Consider the following 27,146-nt stretch of genomic DNA (forward strand, 5'->3'; position numbering starts at 1 on the left):
CCTAAGTAGCTCCTTGTTTATGAACTAGAAACCATAATAATGCCACAATATTAAATGTTAAAATTTGCTTAATTCAACCCTGACCACTTTCTTTGTACAAGTTACATTTCTCAAAGTCCCTGTATATGGACAAAAATGCTTGGTTGCAGTGTTCATGACTACGAGGCGAATAAATAATGAAAAACACTGGATAAAATATGCTATATTTGTGTTTCTAAATTAAGCAAACCTACATAATGCTAGAAATATGAAAAACAGTTAGTGTTCTATGACTGAAGCAATATTGATTCATGATATTTGGGGTGTTGGAGTATTTCAGGTCTGCATGGGATTGATCAAGGCTGTGCTAATTGATGAAGTCTGGCATTCCCACATACACCTGGGAATCATTGGCCCAAGACCATCCAAAGTAAAGGAAGAACATCCGGGAGGGCTTCGAGCACCTTGAGACTTGCTATCGGGAAAAAATGGAAACCAGGCAAACATAGTAAAAGGACCGTGCTACCACACAAACATCTCACCTACCCTTTCCCGTGACCACCACCTGCCCCCAAAGGTAAAAGAGCCTGTGGTAACCGTATCGATCTGTAGAGCCACCTATGGACTCATCCTGAGCGTGGAAGAGAGTCAACCTGGTCCGCAAGGGACTACTGATGATGATGATGATGATGGTGATGTTAATTGGTTAGTTAGTTCTGTTTAATATGCAGTGACAGCCTAAATTACTGACATACCACTTGTGAAAAATGGCCCATCATTCTACCTAGCATTAGATATTCAGGGCACACTATTTGATGCCTTCATATTCATCCGAAATTGCAGTGCCCAGAACAGGTCACATTCTTCTAGCTGAGGCCAAACAAATTCAAACATAACCTCCCTGTTCTTGTACTCTGTGCCCCTTATAATAAAGTCTAGAATAATGTATGATAATTAACTAATTTCTCAGCCTGTTCTGACACTTATTTTCACATTTGCATGTATACCCAGTCCCTTTGCTCCTTTAGAACTTTACCTTTATTTTATATTTTCTCTCCATTTTTGTTCTCTCATAATGAATCACTTCACATTTTTTCCATATTGAACATAATGTATTTACACATTTCTCCAATAAGTTTAAGTCTTTATGTATGCAGTTTTACATGACCCTCCATTGTTCACAATGCTTCCGTACTTCATGTCACCTAGGTCACATGGCCTAGACCAATAACATATACCAGGAAGAGCTAGTATTGACCCTGGGAACTCCACTACAATCTGAAACACCCCCAGTTCATAACATTCATTAACAACTCCTCTCTGTTTCCCGTAACTCTGTCAATTTCTTATTCATGTTGCTATTGTCCCTTTTGCTCCATGAGTTACAATCATACTCACAAATCTGTTGTGCATCACTTTAGCAAATGTCTTTTGGAATTCTGTGCACACTGCATTGTTATGATTCTCTGGGTAGTGTATCAGAAATCAAGCTTCACTATTCCCAGAGTCATCACGAAGATTAAAGATTTTAAAATAAGAACACAAAATTCCCAATTTACCTGATTCTCAGACCCAGGTTAACAGAAAGCACGGACCTTGCTTTCTGTATTTAGCAAGAATTATTTATTATTTACTGTAAGTATTTAGACTGTAGCTTCGGGTAAACAGTTATAAACTGCTTGCATTTAATATCACTAATTAAAACTTTATTTCTATTACAAACTCCCATTTACAGACTCACACCACCAAACAAAAAGTCAGGGAAAAATAGGTTATGAAAATAGGCTGATGAAATAGGCAGATGAAAACGGGAGGCTGTTTTGACTCTTATGCTGGACAGAATATTGCTTTTCAGTCAGCTTTCTTTGGATGCTTCTATCAGTTTGCAAGAATGGTTCATGTATAAAAGATCTCTGACTTATCAGTTAACAGTCACAGACTACAACTGCCTAAGGAAAAGTGAACTAGTTTTCTTTAGGTTTAAAGTGAGTTTTGACAAAGATCATAAGATATAGGAGCAGAATTAGGCCATGTGGCCATCAAGTCTGCCCTGCTATTCGTTCATGGCTGATATGTTTCTCACTCCCTTCTCCTGCCTTCTCCCATAACCCTTGATCACCTTACTCATTAAGAACCTATCTCTCTCTCTTAAATTCCATCAATGACTTGGCCTCCACAGTCCTCTGCGGCAATGGATTCCACTGATTAACCACTCTTTGGCTGAAGAAATTCCTCCTCATTTCAGTTCTAAATGGCTGTCCTTTCAATCTGAGGCTGTGCTTTGGATACTCTTTTCTCTTACCAGTGGAAACATCTTCTCAACATCCATTCTATCCTGGCCTCTCAGTATTCTGTACATTTCAATCAGATTCCCCCATCCTTCTAAACTCTGAATACAACCCAGAATCCTCAACCACTCCTCATATGACAAGCCCTTCATCCCTGGGATCATTCTTGTCAACCTCGTCTGGACCCACTCCATGCCAACACATCCTTTCTTAGATACAGGGCCTAAAATTGCTCACTATATTCCAGACCAGTCTGACCAGAGCCTTATACAGCCTTAGCAGAAAAGCTGTGCTCTTATGATCTAGCCCTCTTGAAAGGAATGGTGACATTGCATTTGCCTTCTTAACTGCTAACTGAATTGCATGTTAACTTTAAGAGAATCCTGAACTAGGACTCTCAAGTCCATTTATATTTCAGTTTTCCAAAGCCTTTCTCCATTTAGAAAATAGTCTGACTCTATTCTTCCTACCAAAGTTCCCACATTGTACTCTATCTGTAACTTCTTCGCTCACTCTCCTAGCCTGTCTAAGTCCTTCTGCAGCCTCCCCACTTCCTCAACACTACCTGTCCCTCTGCCTATCTTTGTGTCATCTGCTAACTTAGCAACAATGCCTGCAGAGAACCAAGAGACAACTTCCGTGCTGATGGAGATCAAAACATTTCTTCCGATTTTCTTCCTTGTCCTAAGCAATTCAGTTGCCTGAGAATTAATCACACAGTTTTTGGCAGCCTTAACTCTTTTATCACCAAGAACTGATCACTAGTCCATGGACCAATCAACTTCATATTGCCATCTAGCTTCATCTGGATACTATGTCGTGGCTCCAATTCATCTGTATTCACTTCAATTACTACTGGTTCAAAGAGTTGGCCAAAAATTTCAGGTTACTTGCTTTTTAAAATATGTAACAATCATTGAAACATTGGTTTTCAAACAGTTCTTTCCTATTTCAGTCCACAATTTTAAAAAGCACAAAAATGAATATACATGGTGTTTACAACATTAACAGCATTCTCCTCATCAATCCTGTCTCTTGCCCCTTCAGAAGATCTCCAGCTAGTTAGTTGAATTTTATCTTAAGAAATCTAAGATGGCTTTCCTTAATTGATCTGCATTTGTCCATGTGTTTATTAATATTCTTCTGAATTTCTAGTCTAAGTAGTTCCCCATCACCTTAGTATAAAAGTCTGGCGTGCAGCTGCTGGGTTTATCTTTACATCTTTTCAAAATAACAGGGTGTACCGTTTGGAATTTTCCAGGCATCTGACACCTAGATCTAATGAAAATGGAAAACTATCAAATTGGCAAGGATGGTCTCGAAGGTGAGCTTGCAGAAAGTTTTGTGGCAGGTTTCTGGAGCAATTGGTTGTAGAACCAACTAGGGAAGAAGCTATTTTAGTATAGAATGGATTTTTTGTATAGAATGATGAGGCAGGTTTAATTAGTAATCTCATAGTAAAAGATCTGCTCAGAAATAGTGATCAAAATACTATTAAATTCTATGTTAAGTTTCAAAGCAACATAACCCAATTACAAACACGTTTTAAACATAAGAAAAGCCAATTACGTTGGTAGGATGGGACAATTAGCTAATGTTGTTTGTATAAATAACCAAAAGGGCATGGCCATAGATCAGGATGGGAACATTCTGTTATCTCTTCAAAAAACTTCAGAAAATTAGTTAAATATGATTTCAGTTTCATAAACCCATCTGATCACCCTTTTCAATCCTTTTTTTTATTTAGAGAGTGTGGTGCTGGAAAAGCACAGCAGGTTAGGCAGCATCTGAGGAGCAGGAGAATCGACGTTTTGGTAATAAGTCCTTCATCAGGAATGCGGCTTGTGGGCCAGGGGGTGCTGAGAGATAAATGGGAGGGGGGTGGGGCTTGGGGTATGGTAGCTGAGAATGTGATAGGTAGATGAAGGTGATGGAGAAGGTGATAGGTCAGAGAGGAGGGTGGAGCAGATGGATGGGAAAGATGATGGACAGGTCAGGACGACAGTGCCAAGTTGGAGGCTTGGGACTGGGATAATGTAGGCGGAGGGGAAATTAGGAAACTGGTGAAATCCGCATTGATCCCAAGGCGATTGCACAGTCCCAAGGAGGAATATGAGGCGTTCTTCCTCTAGGTGTTGGGTGGTAAGGGTTTGGCGATTGAGGAAGCCCAGGACCTGCATGTCATAGAGTCATAGAGATGTACAGCATGGAAACAGACCCTTCGGTCCAACCCGTCCATGCCGACCAGATATCACAACCCAATCTAGTCCCACCTGCCAGCACCCAGCCATATCCCTCCAAATCCTTCCTATTCATATACCCAGCCAAATGCCTTTTAAATGTTGCAATTATACCAGCCTCCACTACTTCCTCTGGCAGCTCATTCCATAGACATACCACCCTCTGTGTGAAAAAGTTGCCCCTTAGATCTCTACATGTTTCCTCTCTCATCCTAAACCTATACCCTCTAATTCTGGATTCCCCAATCCTAGGGAAAAGACTTTGTCTATTTATCCTATCCATGCCCCTCATAATTTTGTAAACCTCTATAAGGTCATCCCTCAGCCTCCGACGCTCAAGGCAAAACAGCCCCAGCCTATTCAGCCTCTCCCTATAACTCAAATCCTCCAACCCTGGAAACATCCTTGTAAATCTTTTCTGAACCCTTTCAAGTTTCACAACATCTTTCCGATAGGAAGGAGACCAGAATTGCACACAATATTCCAACAGTGGCCTAACCAATGTCCTGTACAGCCACAACATGACCTCCCAACTCCTGTACTCAATACTCTGACCAATAAAGAAAAGCATACCAAACACCTTCTTCACTATCCTATCTACCTGCAACTCCACTTTCAAGGAGCAATGAACTGCACTCCAAGGTCTCTTTGTTCAGCAGCACTCCCTAGGACCTTACCATTAAGTGTTTTAAGTCCTGCTAAGATTTGCTTTCCCAAAATGCAGCACCTCACATTTATCTGAATTAAACTCCATCTGCCACTTCTCAGCCCATTGGCCCACCTGACCAAGATCCTATTGTAATCTGAGGTAACCTTCTTCATTGTCCACTACATCTCCAATTATGAGTGGGAGGGGGGATTGAAGTGTTTGTCCACGGTTCAGTGGGGTTAGTTAGTGTGGGTGTCCCAGAGATGTTCTCTGAAACAATCAACAAGTAGACATCCAATCTCCTGGATGTAGAGGGAACCACATCGTGTGCAACGGATACAGTAGGTGACATTGGTAAAGGTACAGGTAAATTTCTGCTGGATGTGGAAGGACCCTTTGGGGCCTTGGACAGAGGTGAGGGGTGTGGTGTGGGCGCAGGTTTTGCACTTCCTGTGGTGGCAGGGGAAGATGCCAGGAGTGGGGTGTGCCCTGGTGGGTGTGTGCATCTGACAAGGGAGTCGCAGAGGGAATGGTCTCTCCAGAACGCTGATAGGGGTGGGGAGGGAAAAATATATCTGGTGGTGGGGTCCGTTTGTAGGTGGCAGAGGATGATGCGATGTACGCGGTGATTAGTGGGGTGGAAGGTGAGGACCAGGGGGTTGTGTCCTTGTTGCAGTCCAGGAGTCTCCTCCTTACAAAGGCACATGGCAATGTCTGCAGGCACTAATCAGAAGAAACAGTGTTCGACTTGAAAGATTAAGTCTGTTTTTGGCTCTGCAAATTGCTGCTGGTCTTGCTATTTCCAACAGTTCCTCTTTTCATTTCAGATGTTTAACATGCATAGAAGTTTGCTTCTATTTTGCAACAAGATTGGTTACATTTAAATAAACAATAACAAACAATTTCTGGGACTAATGAATGACAGTTAGAAGGTCTGGATCCCCCATCTTAGTGATAGTCAAATAGAAGAAGAGGTTGGGTGGAAGAAACTCTTGTGGTGCAGTGGCATTGTCCCTACCCCCGGACCAGGAGCACTGGGTTCAAGTCCCATTTGCTCTAGAGGTTTGTGATGGTAACTTGAAACAGGTTGATTAAAAAGACATTTTAAAAACTGATGGACTATGCTACATTTTCTAATGTTTAGTTACAAAGTTGCATTGATTGATGGCTGAGAATAACTCCCTATCAGTAAGCGAATATAAAAAAGAAAAGGAACAAACTAACATGCAATAAACAGTGTAACAAAAGTATCAAATTGCAACTGGCAGCTGTGAGATTTAGTACAAATATATGTATGCAATTGTTCCATTCAGAGAATGTTTTGCTTTAGAACATATTTGTTCAAACTGTATTCAATCTGAGTTCCTGTTAAGTAACTGTGCATTGTATAAATGCAGTAAATAATTTAAGTATTTTTTCTTCTATATTTGTTTTCCTTTGAAGCGGGAAGTATATTCATCCACTTTCACTACAGTTCTGTTCTAAATGTGAAATATTTAGCAATGTTATTCAAATACAAAAAAAAATCATGTATTGTGGAGAACTTTCTCTTCACAAATTGTTTCAAACCTGCATGGGACTAGGCCGAATTGGTGTAATTTACATTCGTTGATAGACATTAATAGACTTCTGTGTTTTTTTTACTTTTACAGTACATTACCCAACCTTTTTATGGTTAAAGTTAGTCTTTATGAAGGTCTTTGTTATTATAATAACAATGAAAGAAAGAAGGATCCTTGAGAGGATTGATAATGTGAAATGGCCCTATTTCATATGATTGTATGTATGTTCATAAGTAATCTAATTTCAATCACTGTTCTTGAGATCATCATTGTTAGACCATATGATAAAGGAGCAGAAATCAGGCTATTCAGCCCATTGAGCCTGCTCCGCCATTCAATCATGGCTGATAAAATTCTCAACCTTCATTCTCTCGCTTTCTCCCCATAAGCCTTGAGCCTCTTGATTCTCAAGAACCTATCTATCTGTCTTAAATATAATGAATGACCTCACCTCCACAGCATTCTGTGGCAGTGAATTCCATTATCATTGTTGTTTGTTGTGCTAATGATCAAATAACATTAAGATACTTGCCTTCTGTTATATATCTATTAATGTTTTTAATAAGATTTTATTTTTATTTATGTTGTTCTAAGAAATGAATGTAAGCAAGGTATACATCACTTCAAAGTTGTAAAAGCAGCAAAGAATACAAAGAAGTTTTGAAGCACTGACTTGTGCTGAATAACCTATTGATGATTCCTAGAATTCTACTATTTCAATGGGAACTTATTTTTTAAAAACAAGCAAAATATGGCGGATGCTGGAAATTTTAAACTCGCACAGAAAATACAGAAGAAATTGAGCAGGTTTGCCAGCGGTTGTGGAGAGAGAAATCAAGTCTGAAACATGTTCCAGGTCTGAGAGAACTCTTCTTCAGACCTTTATTTCAATCAGAAACTGGATTCCCTCCCGGATTTCCACAAAGACTGTGGTTCTCCAGTCAGATCTGGATCATTCAGTATAACACTAGACCTCCAACTGCACTTCATAAGCATTTACCTGAAACATCTTCCTTAAACGAATTTGCTCTCATTTTCAATTTTAGGCTACCACCTTCCTAATTGTCATCTGGTTCATGACTCTTCAGTGCAGAACTAAGGGGATGCTTAATAGCCTTTGGATGAGACATTAAACAGAGGCCCTGTCTACGTGCAGATTGAAGTAAGAGATTCCATTTCTCTATTTCACAGAACAAATGGGGAATGATCCTTCCTACCTTGGCCAACATCCATCCCTCAATCAACATCGCGTAAACAGATTATCTGATCATTATCACATTGTTCCGTGTTACAGCTCGTTGTGTGCAAATTAGCTGCTGAGTTTCCTACAGTACTTCATTGACAGTAAAATGCTCTGAGGTGCCTGATTATAAAAAAAACAAAATATAAATACAAATTGTTATTTGTCGGCATCTTTTCATAGACTCTTTTACGTATTGCATGGTGGCTCAATCATTAGGAATCCTGCCTCACAGCACCAGGAACACAAGTTACTGTGTGGAGTTTGCACATTCTCACCTTGTCTGTGTGGGTTTCCTCCAGGTGCTCCGGTTTCCTCCCACAGTCCAAAGATATAGATAAAAGACATAGATATAGAATCCCTACAGCGTGGAAACAGGCCCTTCAGCCCAACATGGTCACACCAAACCTCCGAAGAGCAACCCACCCAGACACATTCGCCTATATTTACCCCAGACTAATACATCTAACCTACACCTCCCTGAACACTATGGACAATTTAGCATGGACAATTTACCTAATCTATACATCTTTGGATTGATGGGAGGAAACTGGAGCACCCAGAGGAAACCCACACAGACACGGCGAGAATGTGCAAACTCCACACAGACAGTCGCCCGAGCCAGGGACTGAACCGGGGTCCCTGGTGCTGTGAGGCAATAGTGCTAAAAACTGAGCCACTGTACTGCCCCTAATGTGCAGGTTGGGTGGATTGGCCATGTTAAATTGCCCATAATATCCAGGAATGTACATGATTTGGAGGTGCTGGTGTTGGATTGGGGTGGATAAAGTTAAAAATTACACAACATCAGGTTATAATCCAACAGGTTTATTTGGAAGCACTAGCTTTCAAGGCACAGTCTCTTTATCAGGTAGTTGTGGAACAGGACACAGAATTTATAGCAAAAGCACTATAGGGTCATGGAACTGTAACGATACATTAAACAAATTTAGTTTAAGTCTTTCATCTTTTAGAATAGGATATGCTAGTTTCAATTCTTTAATATGTAAATCCCAGAACTCCTTTTAAGTTACATTCTCAAGATAGCTTCAGCATTTCTAACAATAGGTGCCATCTCAGCTCAGACAATACATTAAAGATGTGCGGTTAAAGTCTGTCTGTGTCCCAATGTTGAGTCAAACTAGGTCTATTTCTCTAAAGTGGGACTTACAGAATCTTACATGGATTTATGCAGTCTTTGTGCAAAATAAAATGTAGGTCTGCAAATACCAATTCACCCAATAAACTTACGTGTGTGTGTGTGTGTGTGTGCAAGAGAGACAGTGAGTGTATGCATGTAAGTGTATGTGTGTGTGTCTGGCTGTGAGTGCATGTGAAAGAGTGTGTGTATGTGTGTGTGTAAGCTTGGTGAAATATGTGTGTCAGTGTGATGGGGTATAAGCCTGTGAGAAGGTGCGTGTGTGGGTGTGAGTGTGGGGGATGTGTGTGTATGCGTATGAGAGAGAGCCTGAGTATGGGAGAAGGCCTGCGTGAGTGTGTGAGTATGTAGGAGTGTGTGTGTGTTTATGTGAGAGAGTGTATAGTGCAGTGGGGTCACCTGTAGTTTGACATGAACCCAAGGTCCTGCTTGAGGCCATCCCCACGGATACCGAACTTGGCTATCAGCCTCTACTCGACCACTTTGCGTTGTTGCTTGTCTCGAAATCCGCCTTGAATAAAAATTTGTATACTTTGTGTCTTTCACTGTGTCTCACACCTGCATACACACAAAAAAAGAAAATAAACAGGAGGGTCAGAGATTGTGTTCACTCTGAGAGCTAAAAAAAACGTCCAGGAGTGTGTTGGAGTGTATTATTTCCCTGTCCAACTCTATTTTGATTTAATCCCTGCCCTCCCCTTCACTGTTTGATCACACAGCATTGCCCTTTGATGTGAAGAGCATTGCTTGTCACTGGCCACTTGGGTGTTTCTTCCTGGTGGTAGAAATTGAATAAAGATCTGTACACCTCATGTCCTTCACTGTGTCTTACACCTGCACACACACACAACATGGGTGCTGGGGAAAATATAAGCACTACTGCAGTTAGGCGGTAGTGTGGGGGTAATAAAAAAAGGAGTATGGTGGAGTGTATTATTTCCCCTTCCAACTCTATTTGATTTAATCCCTGCCCTCCCCTTCAGTGTTTGATCACGCAGCATTGCTTGTCACTGGCCACTTGGGTGTTTCCTTTTTCCTGGTGGTGGAAATTGAATAAAGATTTACACACGTTGTTTGTCACTATGTCCAACACCTGCACACACATTACATGGGTGTTGGGGAAAATATAAGCACTACCACAGTTAGGCAGTAGTGCGGGGGTAATAAAAAAAAAGGAAGAACAGGAGTGTGGTGGAGTATATTATCTCCCCCTGCAACTCTTTTGATTTATTCCTTGCCCTTCCCTTGACTGTTTGATCATACAGCATTGCCCTTTGAGAAGGGTGTTTCCTTCCTTCCTGATGGTGGAATATAAGTAAAGATTTACACACTTGTTGTTTTTCACTGTGTCCCTCACCTGCACACACACAACATGGGTGCTGGGGAAAAGGAAAAAAGAAAAAAATAAACAGGCAAGTCAGGCATTCTATTTTAAAAAAAAGAACAGGAGTGTGTGCTCAGATGCAATTTCACGTTGGCCCCAAGGTCCTGTACTTCCCGCGGGAGCCTGATCCCCTCAACCTGAGCTGCCCCCGGAGATTTCGTTTCACCCCTTTTAGGGACATAAAACAGCGGGCCCTGTATCAACTGCTGCTGCACACTGTCCACCTCCTTTCCCTCAGCCACCGCCCAGACAGTCTTGGTGTGCCCAGTTGCCACCAGGTGATGGGGAACCCCAATGGAGGGCTCTCTACGTGGGAGTCCTCCCCCTTTCTCTCGGGGATCACTGCTGCCCCAGGTTTGATTCTAGCCTCGGGCAACTGTCTATGTGAGTTTGCATATTCTCCCCGTGTCTGCGTGGGTTTCCTGTGGGTGCTTCGTTTTACTTGCACAGTCCAAAGATGTGCTGATTAGGTCAATTGGACATGCTACATTGTCCATAGTGTTCAGGGATGTGTAGGCTAGGTTCATTAGTCATGGGAAATGTAGAGTCATAGGGGAATGGGTCTGGGTGGGATACTCTTCGGAGGGTCGATGGGGACTTGTTGGGCCAAATGGCCTGTTTTCACATTGTAGGAATTCTAGGATTCATGATTCAAATTTGCTCGCAACAGTCAAATGCTCGTGAGCATTCTTGGCATCATGCCATTATTTGGTAAGCTTGACTCCCATCGAAGACTGGGTTCAGTATGTGGAAAGAATGCATTATTTTTTAAGGGCAAATGACATCAAGGCAGATGAAAAGCAATGAGTAATTCTCCCAACAGCTCATGGACCTGCAGCTTTTTTCAGTTTTTACGGTTCTAACTTTCCCTGAGGCGTCAGGACCTGATGGATTTAGTTAAGGAATATTACGATCCTCAACTTCTGAGATGCTATTGGTTTTACTCGGCAATTCAAAAACCAGGGGAATCCTTATCAAGATTTCTGACAAGGTTAGGACAACTGGCAGAGGCATGTTACTTTGGTTTAACCCTTAATGAGATGCTGAGAGACCACTTTGAAATGTGGGGTTAATGGTGTAATCATGCAAAAGTGCCTACTATCTAAAGCCCAACTGGACTTCAAACAGTCACTACAACTGGCTTTATGAATGGAAAATGTGACAAGTGTAGCATATGAGTTGCAGGGTATTCCAATGGAAGTGGACACCGTTGCCAGTTTGACTGAGGTTGGGGGAATACTACTTGAGTGAAAGCAACTGCATGTCCTTACTCAGTCCATATCATGAACAAAGGGACCTTTAGTCAACCCACAGCAAAACCCCAAAACAAAGCCAAGCCTTGGCCAAATGATTAAAATTTTCTTCAGGATCCAGGTTGGCAAGCCATTGTAGTTGCTGCTGGTATGTGGACTCGAGGTAGCAGAGGAGTCCCACAAGACCTAAATTGAGTAAGAGAACTCATAGGCCACTATCCAGGGGATTGCACACCCAGGAATGCTCACCTACATCTGGTCTGGAACAGTGAAATTGCTTAGCAACATTCAAATCAGAACCAATCAGAATAAACGTCTGGTTAAATGGTCATCCAATACTAATAGACACTCTCACACGCTCCCACACTCACACATGCATCCTCTCATAGACTTAAGACACTTTACACTCACACACACACACACAAATACACTCTCTCTCACAGATACTCACAACCCCCCCACCCCAGACACCCACACATACACACACAAAAAACTCACATGCACACACACATATATGTTTGTGGGGTGAATTTGTACTTGCAGAGTTACACTGTACTTTGCTCAAAAACTGCATGAATCCATGTAAGACTCTGTTAGCTCACTTTTTAGATTAGATTCAGTCTAAGCATTATGGCACAGACAGGGAACACAGGGGGCTAACACCTTCAACAACTTAACATCTTATCTGGGCTGACACCAATTATTCCAGTTAACCTGAGAATGTAACTTTTAAAAAAAGTTTTGTGATTTACAAATGAAAGAAGTGAAACTAACATGGTCATTCTAACAGATTTAAAAATCACACACCACCAGGTTATAGTCCAAAGGTTTAATTGGAAGCACACTAGCTTTCGGAGCGACGGTCCTTCATCAGGTGACTATCACCTAACAGATGAGAGACTCAACAAACAATCAAGGTATTTTTTCAATGTATAATTTCAGTTTCATCACTGTAAACTTTTGCAATAAATTCTGTGTCTTACAATTGAGTACTCCACAACCACCTGATGAAGGAGCGGCGCTCCGTACAGGTGTTGGGAGGTCATGTTGCAGCTGTACAGGACATTGGTTAGGCCACTGTTGGAATATTGTGTGCAATTCTGGTCTCCTTCCTATTGGAAAGACGTTGTGAAACTTTAAAGGGTTCAGAAAAGATTTACAAGAATGTTGCCAGGGTTTGAGGATTTGAGCTATAAGGAGAGGCTGAACAGGCTGGGGCTGTTTTCCCTGGAGCATCGGAGGCTGAGGGGTGACCTTATAGAGGTTTACAAAATTATGAGGGGCATGCATAGGATAAATAGACAAAGTCTTTTCCCTGGGGTCGGGGAGTCCAGCACTGGAGGGCATAGGTTTAGGGTGAGAGGGGAAAGATATAAAAGAGACTTAAGGGGCAACGTTTCCACACAGAGGGTGGTTTCTGTATGGAATGAGCTGCCAGAGGAAGTGGTGGAGGCTGGTGCAATTGCAACATTTAAGAGGCAGTTGGATGGGTATATGAATAGGAAGGGTTTGGAGGGATATGGGCCGGGTGCTGGCAGGTGGGACTAGATTGGACTGGGATATCTGGTCGGCATGGACGGGTTGGACAGAAGGGTTTGTTTCCATGCTGTACATCTCTATGACTCTAGTGCTTCCAATTAAATCTGTTGGACTATAGCTGAAAATGTGTTGCTGGAAAAGCGCAGCAGGTCAGGCAGCATCCAAGGAACAGGAGAATCGACGTTTCGGGCATAAGCCCTTCTTCAAGAATGAGGAAAGTGTGTCCAGCAGGCTAAGATAAAAGGTAGGGAGGAGGGACTTGGGGGAGGGGCTTTGAAAATGCGATAGGTGGAGGGAGGTCAAGGTGAGGGTGATAGGCCGGAGTGGGGTGGGGGCGGAGAGGTCAGGAAGATGATTGCAGGTTAGGAAGGCAGTGCTGAGTTCAAGATTGCAGGTTAGGAAGGTGGTGCACATTTTCAGCTCTGATCTCCAGCATCTGCAGCCCTCACTTTCTCCTGTTGGACTATAACCTGGTGTTGTGTAATTTTTAACTTTGTACACCCCAGTCCAACAACAGCATCTCCAAACCATCCTTAGAGGGGAACAGTGTGTATTCCAGGCAGCCCAAGTAACCTAGTTGGGCTACAATGTCGACAAGACTAAATTACACCGGGTTGAGTGAGAGCAATCAAAGGTGCCCCGCCTCCCAAGTTTGTACTGGAGCTTAGGTCTTTCTTGGGCTGGTGAAGTATTGCAGAAAATTCACATATAATCTGGCCTCCATCCCATCACCTTTGCAACAGCTCTTAAAGGGTCAGCCTTGAAATGGTTGTGTATTTAAGCCATAGCTTTCAGGGAAGTGAAGAAACAGCTATCATCCTCTAAGGTGTTGGCACACTATGATCCTAAGCGAGACCTGGTGTTGACATGCGATGGCTCTCCGTATGGCATTGGGGTAGTACATGTATTAGTTTATAAGTGGCCCAATGGAGAAGAACACCCATTAGCAAATGCATTCAGGATTTTGTCTAATACAGAGCATAAATGCACCCAGATAGAATTGAATTGAAGTGAATTGAATTATATTTATTATCACATGTACTGAGGCACAGTGAAAAGCTTTGTCTTGCAAGCAATACAGGCAGATTACAGAGTTAAGTAGCATAGATAAGTAAATAATAGGTAAACAGCGGCAAAATCAAAAACAGAGGTACTGGCGAATGTTAAGATTTTGTGGGTCCATTCAGTATTCTAACAACAGTAGGGAGAAACTGTTTCAAAACCAGCTGTGGGTGTGTTCAGGCTCTGTACCTTCTCCCTGATAGTAGAGATTGTAGAAAAACATTCCCAGGGTGGGATGGATCTTTGAGAATGCTGACAGGCTTTCTTTGACAGTGGACCTGGGAGATCGATTCTGTAGATGGGAAGTTGGCCTTTGTGATTGTCCGGGCTGACTCACCACTCTATGTAACCGTCTCTGCCATAGTTGCCAGGTGTCTGTCTGGGTCTCGTTTGGATCAGTATTGGTCCTTGGCTGTCTTAATGGCTCTATGAAGGTCAGACTTGGATTCCTTATATTTGAGTGAGCCTCCTAGTCTGAAGGCCTCATGCCTGTTTTTTAGCAGATTCTCTGTCCTGATACATCCAGGTTTTCCTGTTGAGGAACACCCGGATTGATTTCCTCTGTATTCAGACCTCCACACACTTGCTGATAAGGTCTGTGTCGGTGGTGGCGTATTCGTCCAAGGTACCTGTGGACTGTTTGAACATGGACCAATCAGCTGATTCCAGACAGCACCGGAGTTGATCCTCTGCCCCCTCTGACCAGCATTGGACCTGTATCCAGAAGGAGGTCTCCTACTTGAGCTTTTGCCTGTAAGCTGGGAGAAGAAACATGGCATTGTGGTCGGAGTTCCCGAAATGAGGGTTGGGGATGGAGTGGTAGGCATCTTTCACAGTGGTGTAGCAGTGGTCTAAAATGTTCGGGCCCCTGGTGGGGAAGCTAATGTTCTGGTGGTACTTGAGCAACACCTTCCTTAGATTGGCTTGATTGAAGTTGCCAGTTACAATAAACAGGGCCTCGGGGTGTTCTGTCTCCAGGTGTTAGTGCTGGAGTACAGTACATCCAGAGCTTCCTCAACCTTTGCTTGTGGTGGTACGTACACAGCAGTTAGTATAGCAGCTGTAAATTCCCATGGTAGGTAGAAAGGGTGGCATTTGATGGTGGGGAATTCAAGGTTTGGGGAGCAGTGGCTGCCCAGGGTTGCAATGTCTGTGCACCACAAGTTGTTGATTAAAAAGCAAATCCCTCCACCCTTTGTCTTACCCGACGATGCGATTTGGTCCATACAATGGATAGAAAAACCATCAGCCTGAAGTGCGCAGTTGGGAATGGATGGGTTGAGCCAGGTTTCTGTGAAGCAGAGTACACAGCAGTCCCACAGTTCACGCTGGAAGCTGAGCCGTGATCTTAGTTCATCCATCTTGTTCTCGAGAGATCGTACATTTGCTCGGAGTAAGCTACAAAGGAGGGTCTTGAAACTGCATAGTCTCAGTCTTACTAGCAGGCCGGCACGCTTACCCAGATTACTTGCAGGTTTCTTACATTTGAGTGGTCCGGTGGTCTGGTGGAGTGGATTGTGACTGCTTCCAGTTAAGTGATCCTTCCTAGGACCCTGTGGAGCAGGTAGGTTGCAGTTTAATGTACCTGGCAGAGGGTCTGCTTAGGACCCTGTGGCACAGTTAATTTACTGGGTGATCTTTTTTCCTGGAGGGAGTTTGCTTAGGACCCAGTGGAGAAGTTCCTGGTTTCAGTTGCCTCCGATTTGCTGCTCCAGGTTCAACCATGTTTTTTGCAAAATGTTTGGCCTGCTCTCCAGGTAAGATCGAGAAGGAAATATACGGTCATACAGGTTGTTCTGCTATAACGCGTGTTTCCTTAATGCGAATTCGCTGTAACGTGACTGAGAAATAGGGGACACTATTTCTAAAGCACGAAAATGTGTTGGTTATAATACAATTACATCGCCAACGCTTTAAGTATTATTAATATTGAGCGGTTCTTTTATAGCATGGGTTGCACAGGAACGCGACCATTGCACTATAGAAGACATCACTATTTGGAATCAGGAAGTTCCAAAAATAGACAAGGTCTTTTCCCTTTGGTGAGGGAGTCCAGAACTAGAGGACATAGATTTATGGTGAGAGGAGAATGATTTAAAAGGGAACTATGGGGCAACCTTTTCATGCAGGGGGTGGTGCGTGTATGGGATGAGCTGCCAGAGGAAGTGGTGGAGGTTGATACATTGCAACATTTAAAAGGCATCTGGATGTATATATGAATAGAAGGGTATAGAGAGATATGGTCCGAGTGCTGGCAAATGGGACCAGATTAATTTCGAATATCTGGTCAGCATGGACGAGTTGGACCGAAGGGTCTGTTTCCCTGCAGTACATCTCAATGACTCCATACTAAAGGGCCACAAACTCCTGCTGTCTACTTGAAGAGGACAGGGCAGTGCTCCCCATTGCTTCCAGCCCAATTCAGTGGTGCGTTCTAATTGTAATGGGGCGGCATGGTTGCTCAGTGGTTAGCACTGCTGCCTCATTGCGCCAGGGACCCGGGTTCGATTCCCACCTCAGGCGATTATCTGTGTGGAGTTTGCACATTTTCTCTGTGTCTGCTTGGGTTTCCTCCGGGTGCTTCAGTTTCCTCCCACAATCCAAAGATGTGCAGGTTAGGGTGAACTGGCCGTGCCAAACTGCCCATAGTGTTAGGTGCATTAGTCAGGGATAACATAGGGTAGAGGAATGGGTCTGGGTGGGTTACTCTTCGGAGGGTCGGTGTGGTCTTGTTGGGCCAAAGGGCCTGTTTCCATACTGTAGGGATTCTAATTCTATTCTAACCGTAAGTGCGTATAATTGCAAGTTGGAACACTGCCCAAGAGTGCTGGAAGAGCACAGCAGTTCAGGCAGCATCCAACGAGCAGCGAAATCGACGTTTCGGGCAAAAGCCCTTCATCAGGAATAAAGGCAGTGAGGTTGAAGCGTGGAGAGATAAGCTAGGGGAGGGTGGGGGTGGGGAGAGAGTAGCATAGAGTGCAATGGGTGAGTGGGGGAGGAGATGAAGGTGATAGGTCAGGGTTTCCAGCATCTGCAGTCATTGTTTTTACTGCCCAAGAGGCCAAGCAATAAGTGCAGATGCATTGAGCCACCTCCCACTGGCAGATACACCACCTGTGGTGCTGCCACTGGACAAGTCTACAATGGCTTTAAATTTTCTGGACACACTTCCGGACGCAGCTGACAATATTAAACTTTGCATGCAGCAAGATATGGTCCTGGCAAAACTGAAACAGCCGGTGGTGATGGGGAAAACCAAAGGTCCTTCAAAACCAGAATTGAGACCTTTTTGGACCTGGACAGACCAGATCACATTTGAGGACAGCATAGTATTATGGGGAGCAAGAGTGATTGTCCCGCCAGAAACTGACTGAACTCTACCAGAGGTTTCCAAAATGAAGAGAAGTTATGTCTGGTGCCAGGATCAGATGCATCAGTCGGCCAGTGAGCAGAGTACCAACAAGAACAAAAATTACCATCAGCAGCTCCTCCACCTTTGTGGGAATGGCTAGGTAAACCCTGGACTTGGTTACACATCGAACATGCAGGGGAGGCATCAAGGGCTCAAGTTCTTCATCATTATGGATGTCCAGTCAAAGTGGTTGGATGTGCAGAGAGTTCATTCCTCGAACATGGGAATGATGATAGAAAAACTGCATGCAATTTTTGCAATACACTGACTCCCGGAAGTTTTGATTACTGATAACAGGCCATCATTTAGCAGCAGGGAATTTGAGTACTTACTAAAATCGAATGGTATTCGACATGCAAAGACCATTCCATACTATCCATCACCCAATGATCTGGCAGAGAAAGAGCAGGCTTTTGAACCTTTGAAGGCAGGCTTAAAGAAACAGCCTGGAGCTTCATTAGATAGTAAACTGTCCCGACTCCTATTTAGTTATAGGACCACCCCTCATGCAACTCTAGAGATAGCTTTAGCAGAATTGCTAATAGAGAGAAGACTACGCACCAGGTTAAATCTGATTTTGCCAAACCTGGGGGGAGGGCAAAATGGTGTCAGGAATGGCAATGCTAAACATGAGACTCTGCTCAGCAACAAAGACAGTTTACTTCAGGAGACGAAGTTTGGTGTAGGAATTGTTGTGAGGAAAAACACCAGTCTCAGAGTCAGATTCGGGGTTTAATGACAGAGTTTATTGCACAAGGAAATACCGGAGCTCCGAGGAGAGAAAGACACCAACGGCACAGCGGTCAGCTGCGAGTCTTCTCTCAACCCGCAGCACATGTCAAGATACTTTTATACATCTTGTGATACAATAGGTCAGTGATGAGATTACTGTCTTTGTAACATGGTTTGTTTATGGTGATCATCACAGAATCGTTGATAGTTTCGATAGTCTTTGTCAATTCCAGTGCAGTCTTTGTTAATTTTCGCATTGTCATTGTCAATTTCAGTGTAGATATTGTCAGTTTCAATGTCTGCACAGAAATCCATTGCCGTAGTAATGGGCGCTAATTGCTCTTCCTGAGAAGGATGATTACTGCAGCCCTGGCTATTAGTACTCCATTTTGAGTCTGTATCAAGCTGTTAGCATTTCTATAAGAGGTGTTGTCTGGAACCAGACACTTTGGCAGGCAGTGTTCATTACTCATGTGTATTCTCTCTCCCATCCGCCTTAAACTAATCAACTAGTTGTGAGTGCAGTATGCTGGCGTTCTGGTGGCCCCAGGCAGTATCTGTATCTGCTCTGCTGTTTCTCTCCATATTGTGTGATCCGGCAGCCATCCTGTGTATCGAGTTGGCCAACTGATGGCTCAGCGGCCATCTTGTGTGTCCTTGTGCCTAGTGTCACCCTGCCCCATGCCATCTCCCTCTTCAGAATTATGGGAATGGTCCTGCATGGGTAAAAGGCATGAACAGGACAAACAGTACAGACTACAGATTCAAAAACACCAGCAATAGTTCTCCTTCAAGATCCTCCGCTCCACGCTTGCAGCAATGCACCAGCACCTAACCTCTCTACAATCTGCCCTGCCTCAGCTGAGGGCGATACTCTCTCAGAATTGCAAAGGACCCACTCTGTACTACATCCTCAGGAGAATTCATACTCTCAACAAACAGTATTTCAATTCCATCTCAAACATCAAAAACTGTAAGTACAACAAACTTTTATCCACCCACTTCCATAACCAGTGCTCCTCAAACATTCCAGAAGATTCCCCTGGCCTCGGAAACGCCATTAGCCACGTGGCTGATGCAGCTACCACCCCCATGCTGATTGATGATGTCACTTCCACCCCCATCATGGCCACTCCCACAGCCACTTCCGGCCCTCACATCATCGCCGATGCCACACGCTCAGTGACTTCCGCCACCCCTACTGCCGTGTCTGCCACCACTTCCAACCCCACCAGCGCCACTCACCTGCATTCTGCTGACACGCCCCCCACTGTCACTATCCCCACCCCCCATAACCCCGAGGGGAACACTACCCCTGCTCATGCCTCCACCCCCATTCCCCCCACCATCACACCCACTCCAGGTACTGGCTCTGACCCCACTCCCAGCTCCACACCCACACCAGATCCCAGCTCCCAGCCCTGCCGAGTTTTCACCATCCCTCCAGACCTCCCACTCACTGAGGACGAACGATCAGTCCTCAGCAAAGGACTCACCTTCATCCCCCTCCGTCCACGCATCAATGAATTTAATACACGCCATGACATCGAACACTTCTTCCGTCACCTCCGCCTCCGAGCTTACTTTCACAATCAGGACTCCCGCCCACCTTCCGAGGACCCCTTCGCCCACCTCCAACACACTGCATCCACCTGGATACCCCGCCCTGGCCTATTACCTGCCCTCGACCTCTTCATTTCCAACTGCCGCCGGGACATTAACCGCCTCAACCTGTCGACCCTCCTCCCCCACTCCAACCTCTCACCCTCACAACGCGCAGCCATCCAATCCCTCTGCTCTAATCCCAACCTCACCATTAAGCCAGTGGATAAAGGGGGCGCAGTGGAGTCTGGCGCACTGATCTCTACACCGCTGAAGCCAAACGCCAACTCGAGGACACCTCTTCCTACTGCCCCCTTGACCATGACCCCACCCACCATCACCAAACCATCATCTCCCAGACCATACAGAACCTCATCACCTCAGGAGATCTCCCACCCACAGCTTCCAACCTCATAGTCCGGGAACCCCGCACTGCCCGGTTCTACCTCCTTCCCAAGATCCACAAGCCTGACCACCCTGGCCGACCCATTGTCTCAGCATGCTCCTTCCCCACTGAACTCATCTCTACCTACCTCGACACTGTCCTATCCCCCCTAGTCCAGGAACTCCCCACATACGTTCGAGACACCACCCACGCCCTCCACCTCTTCCAAGACTTCCGTTTCCCCGGTCCGCAATGCCTCATCTTCACCATGGATATCCAATCCCTCTACACCTCCATCCGCCATGACCAGGGCCTCCAAGCCCTCCATTTTTTCCTCTCCAGACGTCCCCAACAGTATCCTTCCACCGACACTCTCATTCGTTTGGCCGAACTGGTCCTCACCCTTAACAATTTCTCCTTTGAATCCTCCCACTTCCTCCAGACCAAAGGGGTAGCCATGGGCACACGTATGGGCCCCATCTATGCCTGTCTCTTTGTTGGCTACGTAGAACAGTTGATCTTCCGTAATTACACCGGCACCACTCCCCACCTCTTCCTCCGCTACATTGATGACTGCATTGGCGCCACCTCGTGCTCCCGCGAGGAGGTTGAGCAATTCATCAACTTCACCAACACATTCCACCCTGACCTTAAATTTACCTGGACCATCTCTGACACCTCCCTCCCCTTCCTGGACCTCTCCATCTCCATTAGTGACGACCGACTTGACACTGACATTTTTTACAAACCCACCGACTCCCACAGCTACCTGGATTACACCTCTTCCCACCCTATCTCTTGCAAAAATACCATCCCGTATTCCCAATTCCTCCGCCTCCGCCATATCTGCTCCCAGGAGGACAGTTCCACCATAGAACACACCAGATGGCCTCCTTCTTTAGAGACCGCAATTTCCCTTCCTACGTGGTTAAAGATGCCCTCCAACGCATCTCGTCCACATCCCGCACCTCCGCCCTCAGACCCCACCCCTCCAACCGTAACAAGGACAGAACGCCCCGGTGCTCACCTTCCACCCTACAAACCTCCGCATAAACCAAGTCATCCGCCGACATTTCTGCCACCTCCAAAAAGACCCCACCACCAGGGATATATTTCCCACCCCACCCCTTTCCGCCTTCCGCAAAGACCGTTCCCTTTGTGACTATCTGGTCAGGTCCACGCCCCCCTACGTCCCACCCTCCCATCCTGGCACTTTCCCCTGCCACCGCAGGAACTGTAAAACCTGTGCCCACACCTCCTCCCTCACCTCTATCCAAGGCCCTAAAGGAGCCTTCCACATCCATCAAAGTTTTACCTGCACATCCACTAATATCATTTATTGTATCCGTTGCTCCCGATGCAGTCTCCTCTACATTGGGGAGACTGGGCGCCTCCTAGCAGAGCGCACCAATCAATCAAACCGCCCCGTGGCCCAACATTTCAACTCCCCCTCCCACTCTGCCAAGGACATGGAGGTCCTGGGCCTCCTTCACCGCCGCTCCTTCACCACCAGACGCCTGGAGGAAGAACGCCTCATCTTCCGCCTCGGAACACTTCAACCCCAGGGCATCAATGTGGATTTCAACAGCTTCCTCATTTCCCCTTCCCCCACCTCATTCTAGTTTCAAACTTCCAGCCCGCACTGTCCCCTTGACCTGTCCGGACTTGTCCGACCTGCCTAGCTCCTTTTCCACCTATCCACTCCACCCTCTCCTCACTGACCTATCACCTTCATCTCCTCCCCCACTCACCTATTGTACTCTATGCTACTTTCTCCCCACCCCGACCCTCCTCTAGCTTATCTCTCCACGCTTCAGGCTCTCTGCCTTTATTCCTGATGAAGGGCTTTTGCCCGAAACGTCGATTTTGCTGCTCGTCAGATGCTGCCTGAATTGCTGTGCTCTCCCAGCACCACTGATCCAGAATCTGGTTTCCAGCATCTGCAGTCATTGTTTTTACCATGGTTGATATGAGGTCAGGTCCATTGATGTTTAAAATTCAGATAGGTGCAGTGGTCCTGAACCAGCACATGGACCACATAAAAACTGAAAGTTCACAAACAATACAGGATCAAAATGTGCCTGGCTCCTCGACAGTTTCTGACTGTTCCAGAACCCGTGGGTTCTCCATGTCCATCAAGCATTGAAGTTACATTGGAGTCTCAAATGGACATAATGGGTGTCACTGTCTTAATGCCTTTGCTGCCTGAAGAGGAGAATGAATTTTTTCCAAATATGCTCTGGGCACAATATGCTCTGAGCTACTGTATGTTACATGCCGCCCATCTCAGATGCAAAGTTGGAGGAACCTGATGCAATGGAGAAAGTGAGGTCTGCAGATGCTGGAGATCAGAGCTGAAAATGTGTTGCTGGAAAAGCGCAGCAGGTCAGGCAGCATCCAAATTCTCCTGTTCCCTGGATGCTGCCTGACCTGCTGCGCTTTTGCAGCAACATATTTTCAGCAGTGTCTAAAATGCCTCAGGAGGGGCTGCAAGTAAAAGATCCTGCTTATGTTCCAAGACTCAGTGGGAGAGAGATGTAGTGATTGTAATGAGGTCAGCTCGGTGGACATCATAGAACATGAGTTCCCTGATTAAGGCTGCTAATCTCATCCCCTCAGGAAGCACTGGCTGACAGATAAGAACAGGAGTGTTAGACATCCTGTTTGCTCTGAGAGCTGGATCAGTGTTTATGAGTTTTCACTTGTGAATAAAGGGTTACTTGGTAATACTGGCCTCTGTGAAATTATTTCACATAATTCTTTGTTCTTCTAACAAACATCTCATTTAATTTGATAACAAAGATTCATGTTAATCTTCTCCCAACAGCACCAGTGATCCCCCAATTTCCATTGCTTTGTTTTGAATTTCATTTATTTTTGGCTATAGTTCATCGAGAGATGTGTCAGGGTGGCTCAGAGTTGGAAAGCCCCACAGTGATATTTGAAGACATAATCCAGACTAATGCTTTCTTGCAGCGTTATTGAAACTGTTATGTAAACCATTAAACAGACACTCTGAACTGTCTTCCTGCTCAATTGGACGTGAAAAGTGGGGCAGTTCTTCAAATCCCTTACCCTCAATCCACGTCAGCAGAAAAGGTGAATTAATTATTTATCTCCCTGCTGTTTGCCTTTGCACTGTACAAATAAATGTGTTTACTTGCATAACAATAGCCACAATTCAAAAGTAATTCATAGGCTGTAAAATGCTTTAGAAATACAAGTTCCTTCTTTTAATTGAACATTGTGTATATTTTTGGTCTCCTTAGTGCTCATTTCCTCCAAAATTTGAAAAATAAATAATGGCTGAAGTTAAACTGGGAAATAATACTTGCCCTCATGTTAACCTCTGGGAGGAAGAGGCTAGCTGTCCGTATATCTGCAGCTGAATGACTTTCAATGATTGTGTCAGTGCTTTCAGTCACCTTTACTGATTCTGTAATATGATTTGAATTTATTTCAGCAACCAAACTGCTGCCAGTCTCACTTTAGAGTTCTTCTCGGACCAAAGGAATATTTAATAACTTATGAACATGGGAGAAAGCACTAACTTGATAAACAACTTCCTGCAATGCTCCTGTACGTGGTAGCAGACATGAGAATTCATGTCAATCCCAAATAATATAAACCCCTCTCAAACATCTGCTCCAGATCAACATGCAAGATTTTATCGACAAAGAGGAGGTAGGGTAAATATGCACAGCACCGATAGTTATTTTCCCTTGCCAAATTCCTATTGCTGACCTGATAAATTTCTGGAGGTAGAAAAAAATAGTCTTATAAGAGTTCAGGTGTCATTATTCACCTTAAATTATTGAATTGGAGATGCCGGTGTTGGACTGGGGTGTACAATCACCTGATGAAGGAGCGTCGCTCCGAAAGCTAGTGTACTTCCAATTAAACCTGTTGGACTATAACCTGGTGTTGTGTGATTTTTAAATTATTGAAAACTGTTATTTTGTTGAATGATAGATATGAGGTAAAGTTTTTGAATGCTGTGATTAGGTAGTGGAAGAAACATTTGTGAGAACCTCTGGCCACTTGATGATGATATGCTGACTGTGCCTTTTTACCTTGATCTTTTTACTCTCTGGTGAAAGTAAGAATTGCCACTAAATCTACAGACTAATCTTGGGAGTAAGGTTGATAATTTTGGTTGATGTATTGCTCTCTGATGCCTGAGTATCTTTGCTTGTGTATGACAATATTTTTAGAAACAAAACCATGGCTAGTTGTATACTCATATCTGTAAAATTAAACTTTGAAATACTCTGGGCTGAATCTTAAATATTTTTTGCCTAAGTCTGAGTTGTGTTCAATTTTTTTTGTAGCATATCTCATTGTAAGGCTTAGTGAGTTCTCTTGCTATATCTTATAAAACTCACCTCTAACCATGTCCCTATGCCATCTCCTATGTCTGATTCCCATCCCATCTGATCACGTGATGCTCACCAAAAAGCAGATATCCTGGAATTTACTGGGTTCCCTTGTGCATGCACTGTCTCTGGACCTGCCCTACTTTTGTTGACATTTGCCTCTGTATGGGAGGCAAGATTATGGCAGCCCTGGTGAATGACTTGGTGCCAACACAGGAATTCCCTCTCACCCCAAGTCCAGTTGAGGACACAAAACCAGACTATGTCAGCCTGTTGCAAGGTTACCACCCAAGTGAAAGCAGGATCAGCCATCTGAAGGAATGCCCAGCACTGTACAAAGAAGATCAATGTCCTTCTTCACTGTGTCACCATCTTCTCTCTGATATCTCACATGCACTCTATCATTGCTACTGTATCCCCTAAAGTTCATGCTGCACAACTCTCAGTGTTGTCTGTAACATCTTCCCTCAATTGCTTTTACTCACCCCAGCCCATTGTACCACTAACCATGCATGCCATCTGCCCTGCTATCTCAATTGTTCAGACTCCCTCTCCACCTGCAGTGACAGTAACAGCTGTGTCACCCACTTTCATCTTCCATAATATGTGCCTCACTCTCATTACATGAGGAAACAGCCCACAATAATGTAGAAGGAGTCAAGATGGGCATTCACCACTGGAGAGGTTTGGCATGCAAGTAGTGCAGTTTGGTAGCTTCACAAGGTTGACACGTCATTTTCAGATATGCCTGGTGCTGCTCCTAGCATGCCCGCCTGCACTCTCTCCTTGCATCAGGGTTGATTCCTGGCTTGATGGTAATAGTTGAGTGGGGGATAGGCTGGACCATGAGGTTACAGATTTTGCTGGAGTACAATTCAGCTGCTGTTGATGACCCATAGTATCTCATGATGCCAAGTCTTGAGTTGCTAGATCTGTTCAAAGTCTGTCCCATTTAGCTCAGTGATAGTGCCATGCAAGACAATGAAGGTTATTCTCAATGTGAATCCAGGTCTTCATCTCAAGGACTGTGTCGTGGTTGCTCTTATCGATACTGTCATGGACAGATGCGTCTGCAGCTGGCAGGATGAGGTCAAGTCAGTTTTTCCCACTGTTAGTTCCCTCACTACCTCCATTGCCACAGACCTAGTCGAGCATCAATGTCCTTTAGGACCTGACTAACTTGATCTGTAGTACTGCTGCCGAGCCAGTCTTGCTGGTGGACATTGAAATCCCCTACTCAGAGTATATTTTGTGCCCTTGCCATCCTCAGTGTTTCCTCCAAGTGTTGTTCAACATGGAGAAGTACCCATTCATCAACTGAGGGAGGACGGCACGTGGTTTAACCTGAAGCCATGAGAATTCATGGGGTCCAGAGTCAACGACAGGACATATACAACAATGGTGACGGTGGTTCTGTAAGGTGTGATTGCATGAATATGACTAGTCCGTGAGACAGCTCTCTCAGTTTTTGCACTAGCTCCCATGTATTATTGAGGTGGACTTTGCAGGGTTGACAGGGCTGTTTCTGCCATTGGCATATCTGGTACCTTGGTTGATGCCTGGTGATCCATCTGGTTCCATTTCTCTGAGCGTTTGTAGCGATTGGTACAACTGGGTGGCTTGCTAGGCTATTTCAGAGAGCAATTGAGAGTCAACCACATTGCTGTGGGTCTGGAGTCACATGTAGGCCAGACCAGGTGAGGATGGCAGATTTCCTTCCCTGAAGGGCATTAGTGAACTAGATAGATTTCATGGTCATCAGTAGATTCTTAATTCCAGATTTTTAAAAATTCAATTCAAATTCCAACATCTGCCATGGCAGGATTCAAACCTGTATCCCCAGAACATTGTCTGGGTTCTGGATTAACAGTCCAAACTTAGGCAAAACAGTGATAATACCACTGGGCCATAGTCGGTCAAATGCAGCCTTGATGTGAAGGGTTGTCAGTCTCACCACATCTATGGAATTGACCTCTTTTGTTCATGTTTGAACTGGCCTATAATGAGGTCAAGAGCTGAGTAGTCCTGGCAGGATCCAAACTGTCACTGAGCAAGTTATTGCTGAGCAGGTGTACTTGATAGCACTATGCTGACAACTTCCATCATTTTCCTGATGATACAGAGTAGACTGATAAGGTAGCAGTTGGCTGGGTTGGATTGACGTGCTTTTTCTATAGAGCAAGTTTTAATGTTGTGTAGCATCCACAGTGGGTTTCATCTGGGTCCATTCTTTTGTGCAAGTGTCATGTTGACTTTTTTTGCAATTAAACCATTTGTGTTAGTT

General features: G+C 44.5%; 1 protein-coding gene across 1 annotated transcript in view; it reads right to left on the minus strand.

The window, feature by feature from the left end:
* creb5b (cAMP responsive element binding protein 5b) overlaps window positions 1-27,146 on the minus strand; it is a 508,761-nt gene that overhangs the window by 479,091 nt on the left and 2,524 nt on the right. The window contains exon 3 of the mRNA XM_087986955.1: window positions 9,517-9,675. The gene's annotated coding sequence lies outside the window, so the exon portion shown is untranslated. The remainder of the gene's footprint in view (window positions 1-9,516; window positions 9,676-27,146) is intronic.

This window comes from Chiloscyllium plagiosum, unplaced genomic scaffold, assembly GCF_037043375.1.
Source record: "Chiloscyllium plagiosum isolate Xiang-an unplaced genomic scaffold, Cpla_swu_hap1 HiC_scaffold_5, whole genome shotgun sequence".
NCBI lineage: Eukaryota > Metazoa > Chordata > Chondrichthyes > Orectolobiformes > Hemiscylliidae > Chiloscyllium > Chiloscyllium plagiosum.